Below are 6,082 nucleotides of genomic sequence, written 5' to 3' on the forward strand. Positions count from 1 at the left end.
ACAGAAATCCAGTAAACAGCTGCTTTCTACACAAAGCATAGAGAACTCCAGTAAACTGCTTCTATCTATATCCAGGTAGCAGAGCTCCCACAAGCGGTGTCTCCTACACTCAGCATACAGAAAACCCGCATATATGTAATGCCTCATTCCAGGCTACAAAACACCAGTAAACAGCTGCTCTCTACACAAAGCATAGAGAACTCTGGTAAACTGCTTCTCTCTATATCCAGGTAGCGGAGCTCCCATAAGCGGCGTCTCCCACACTCAGGATACAGAAATCCCAATGACTGCGTATGCCTCTTGCCAGGCTACAGAACTCTTGGAAACAGTTTCTCTCTACACCCATATACAGAACTCTGGCAAACTGTGTCTCACTACATTCAAGATACAGAACTTCCATAAGCTGCATCTGCTACACTCAGCATACAGAAAACCCGCATATAGCGAATACCTGCTCATACGCTGCAGAATTCTTGGAAACAGCTTCTCCCTACACTCTGATACAGAACTTCGCTAAAATGTAACTTTCTAATTCAGGGTTACAGAACTCCCATAAGCTGAATCGGCTACACTCAGGCTACTGGAATCCCATATACAGCGTATGCCTACTTTCAGACTACAGAACTCTTGGAAACAGCTTCTCTCTACATTCAACATACAGAACTACTGGAAACTGCATCTCTCTACACTTAGATGACAGAACTCCAGAAAGCTGCATGTGCTACACTCAGCATACAGAATACCCACATACAGCGAATGCCTAATTCCAGGATATAGAACTCCTGGAATCAGCTCCTCTCTACAACAAGGATAGGGAACTCCGGTAAAACGCTTCTCTCTATATCCAGGTAGCAGAGCTTCCATAAGCGCCGTCTCCTACACTCAGCATAGAGAAAACCTGCATATAGCGAATGCCTCATTCCATGCTACAGAACTCCAGTAAACAGCTGCTTTCTACACAAAGGATAGAGAACTCTGGTAAACTGCTTCTATCTACATCCACGTAGCGGAGCTGCCATAAGCGGCGTCTCCTACACTCAGGATATAGAAATCCCAATTACTGCGTATGCCTTATGCCAGGCTACAGAACTCCTAGAAACAGTTTCTCTCTACACCCAAAAACAGAACTCTGGCAAACTGTGTCGAACTACAAGCACGATACAGAACTCCAATAAGCTGCATCTGCCACATTCAGCATACAGAAAACCCGCGTATAGCGAATACATGCCCATAGGCTACAGAATTCTTGGAAACAGCTTGTCCCTACATTCTGATACAGAACTTCGGTAAACTGCGTCTCTCTAATTCTAGGTTACAGATCTCCCATAAGCTGCGTCGGCTACACTCAGGCTACAGGAATCCCATATACAGCGTATGCCTACTCTCAGACTACAGAAGTCTTGGAAACAGCTTCTCTCTACATTCAACATACAGAACTACTGGAAACTGCATCTCTCTACACTTAGGGTATAGAACTCCCGAATGCTGCATCTGCTACACGCAGTATACAGAATACCCGCATATAGCGAATGCCTCATTCCATGCTACAGAACTCCAGTAAACAGCTGCTTTCTACACAAAGGATAGAGAACTCCGGTACACTGCTTCTATCTATATCCAGGTAGCGGAGCTGCCATAAGCGGCGTCTCCTACACTCAGGATATAGAAATCCCAATTACTGCGTATGCCTTATGCCAGGCTACAGAACTCCTAGAAACAGTTTCTCTCTACACCCAAAAACAGAACTCTGGCAAACTGTGTCAAACTACAAGCACGATACAGAACTCCAATAAGCTGCATCTGCCACATTCAGCATACAGAAAACCCGCGTATAGCGAATTCATAGGCTACAGAATTCTTGGAAACAGCTTGTCCTACATTCTGATACAGAACTTCGGTAAACTGCGTCTCTCTAATTCTAGGTTACAGATCTCCCATAAGCTGCGTCGGCTACACTCAGGCTACAGGAATCCCATATACAGCGTATGCCTACTCTCAGACTACAGAACTCTTGGAAACAGCTTCTCTCTACATTCAACATACAGAACTACTGGAAACTGCATCTCTCTACACTTAGGGTCTAGAACTCCCGAATGCTGCATCTGCTACACGCAGTATACAGAATACCCGCATATAGCGAATGCCTCATTCCATGCTACAGAACTCCAGTAAACAGCTGCTTTCTACACAAAGGATAGAGAACTCCGGTACACTGCTTCTATCTATATCCAGGTAGCGGAGCTGCCATAAGCGGCGTCTCCTACACTCAGGATATAGAAATCCCAATTACTGCGTATGCCTTATGCCAGGCTACAGAACTCCTAGAAACAGTTTCTCTCTACACCCAAAAACAGAACTCTGGCAAACTGTGTCAAACTACAAGCACGATACAGAACTCCAATAAGCTGCATCTGCCACATTCAGCATACAGAAAACCCGCGTATAGCGAATTCATAGGCTACAGAATTCTTGGAAACAGCTTGTCCTACATTCTGATACAGAACTTCGGTAAACTGCGTCTCTCTAATTCTAGGTTACAGATCTCCCATAAGCTGCGTCGGCTACACTCAGGCTACAGGAATCCCATATACAGCGTATGCCTACTCTCAGACTACAGAACTCTTGGAAACAGCTTCTCTCTACATTCAACATACAGAACTACTGGAAACTGCATCTCTCTACACTTAGGGTCTAGAACTCCCGAATGCTGCATCTGCTACACGCAGTATACAGAATACCCACATATAGCGAATGCCTAATTCCAGGACACAGAACTCCTGGAAACAGCTCCGCTCTACAACAAGGATAAGGAATTCCGGTAAATTGATTCTCTCTCTATCCAGGTAGCAGAGCTCCCATAAGCGGCGTCTCCTACACTCAGCATAGAGAAAACCCGCATATAGCGAATGCCTCATTCCAGGCTACAGAAATCCAGTAAACAGCTGCTTTCTACACAAAGCATAGAGAACTCCAGTAAACTGCTTCTATCTATATCCAGGTAGCAGAGCTCCCACAAGCGGTGTCTCCTACACTCAGCATACAGAAAACCCGCATATATGTAATGCCTCATTCCAGGCTACAAAACACCAGTAAACAGCTGCTCTCTACACAAAGCATAGAGAACTCTGGTAAACTGCTTCTCTCTATATCCAGGTAGCGGAGCTCCCATAAGCGGCGTCTCCCACACTCAGGATACAGAAATCCCAATGACTGCGTATGCCTCTTGCCAGGCTACAGAACTCTTGGAAACAGTTTCTCTCTACACCCATATACAGAACTCTGGCAAACTGTGTCTCACTACATTCAAGATACAGAACTTCCATAAGCTGCATCTGCTACACTCAGCATACAGCAAACCCGCATATAGCGAATACCTGCTCATACGCTGCAGAATTCTTGGAAACAGCTTCTCCCTACACTCTGATACAGAACTTCGCTAAAATGTAACTTTCTAATTCAGGGTTACAGAACTCCCATAAGCTGAATCGGCTACACTCAGGCTACTGGAATCCCATATACAGCGTATGCCTACTCTCAGACTACAGAACTCTTGGAAACAGCTTCTCTCTACATTCAACATACAGAACTCCTGGAAACTGCATCTCTCTACACTTAGATGACAGAACTCCAGAAAGCTGCATGTGCTACACTCAGCATACAGAATACCCACATACAGCGAATGCCTAATTCCAGGATATAGAACTCCTGGAATCAGCTCCTCTCTACAACAAGGATAGGGAACTCCGGCAAAACGCTTCTCTCTATATCCAGGTAGCAGAGCTTCCATAAGCGCCGTCTCCTACACTCAGCATAGAGAAAACCTGCATATAGCGAATGCCTCATTCCATGCTACAGAACTCCAGTAAACAGCTGCTTTCTACACAAAGGATAGAGAACTCCGGTAAACTGCTTCTATCTACATCCACGTAGCGGAGCTGCCATAAGCGGCGTCTCCTACACTCAGGATATAGAAATCCCAATTACTGCGTATGCCTTATGCCAGGCTACAGAACTCCTAGAAACAGTTTCTCTCTACACCCAAAAACAGAACTCTGGCAAACTGTGTCGAACTACAAGCACGATACAGAACTCCAATAAGCTGCATCTGCCACATTCAGCATACAGAAAACCCGCGTATAGCGAATACATGCCCATAGGCTACAGAATTCTTGGAAACAGCTTGTCCCTACATTCTGATACAGAACTTCGGTAAACTGCGTCTCTCTAATTCTAGGTTACAGATCTCCCATAAGCTGCGTCGGCTACACTCAGGCTACAGGAATCCCATATACAGCGTATGCCTACTCTCAGACTACAGAAGTCTTGGAAACAGCTTCTCTCTACATTCAACATACAGAACTAATGGAAACTGCATCTCTCTACACTTAGGGTATAGAACTCCCGAATGCTGCATCTGCTACACGCAGTATACAGAATACCCGCATATAGCGAATGCCTCATTCCATGCTACAGAACTCCAGTAAACAGCTGCTTTCTACACAAAGGATAGAGAACTCCGGTACACTGCTTCTATCTATATCCAGGTAGCGGAGCTGCCATAAGCGGCGTCTCCTACACTCAGGATATAGAAATCCCAATTACTGCGTATGCCTTATGCCAGGCTACAGAACTCCTAGAAACAGTTTCTCTCTACACCCAAAAACAGAACTCTGGCAAACTGTGTCAAACTACAAGCACGATACAGAACTCCAATAAGCTGCATCTGCCACATTCAGCATACAGAAAACCCGCGTATAGCGAATTCATAGGCTACAGAATTCTTGGAAACAGCTTGTCCTACATTCTGATACAGAACTTCGGTAAACTGCGTCTCTCTAATTCTAGGTTACAGATCTCCCATAAGCTGCGTCGGCTACACTCAGGCTACAGGAATCCCATATACAGCGTATGCCTACTCTCAGACTACAGAACTCTTGGAAACAGCTTCTCTCTACATTCAACATACAGAACTACTGGAAACTGCATCTCTCTACACTTAGGGTCTAGAACTCCCGAATGCTGCATCTGCTACACGCAGTATACAGAATACCCACATATAGCGAATGCCTAATTCCAGGACACAGAACTCCTGGAAACAGCTCCGCTCTACAACAAGGATAAGGAATTCCGGTAAATTGATTCTCTCTCTATCCAGGTAGCAGAGCTCCCATAAGCGGCGTCTCCTACACTCAGCATAGAGAAAACCCGCATATAGCGAATGCCTCATTCCAGGCTACAGAAATCCAGTAAACAGCTGCTTTCTACACAAAGCATAGAGAACTCCAGTAAACTGCTTCTATCTATATCCAGGTAGCAGAGCTCCCACAAGCGGTGTCTCCTACACTCAGCATACAGAAAACCCGCATATATGTAATGCCTCATTCCAGGCTACAAAACACCAGTAAACAGCTGCTCTCTACACAAAGCATAGAGAACTCTGGTAAACTGCTTCTCTCTATATCCAGGTAGCGGAGTTCCCATAAGCGGCGTCTCCCACACTCAGGATACAGAAATCCCAATGACTGCGTATGCCTCTTGCCAGGCTACAGAACTCTTGGAAACAGTTTCTCTCTACACCCATATACAGAACTCTGGCAAACTGTGTCTCACTACATTCAAGATACAGAACTTCCATAAGCTGCATCTGCTACACTCAGCATACAGAAAACCCGCATATAGCGAATACCTGCTCATACGCTGCAGAATTCTTGGAAACAGCTTCTCCCTACACTCTGATACAGAACTTCGCTAAAATGTAACTTTCTAATTCAGGGTTACAGAACTCCCATAAGCTGAATCGGCTACACTCAGGCTACTGGAATCCCATATACAGCGTATGCCTACTTTCAGACTACAGAACTCTTGGAAACAGCTTCTCTCTACATTCAACATACAGAACTACTGGAAACTGCATCTCTCTACACTTAGATGACAGAACTCCAGAAAGCTGCATGTGCTACACTCAGCATACAGAATACCCACATACAGCGAATGCCTAATTCCAGGATATAGAACTCCTGGAATCAGCTCCTCTCTACAACAAGGATAGGGAACTCCGGTAAAACGCTTCTCTCTATATCCA

Source organism: Lepus europaeus, unplaced genomic scaffold (genome assembly GCF_033115175.1).
Source record: "Lepus europaeus isolate LE1 unplaced genomic scaffold, mLepTim1.pri SCAFFOLD_35, whole genome shotgun sequence".
Classification (NCBI taxonomy): domain Eukaryota; kingdom Metazoa; phylum Chordata; class Mammalia; order Lagomorpha; family Leporidae; genus Lepus; species Lepus europaeus.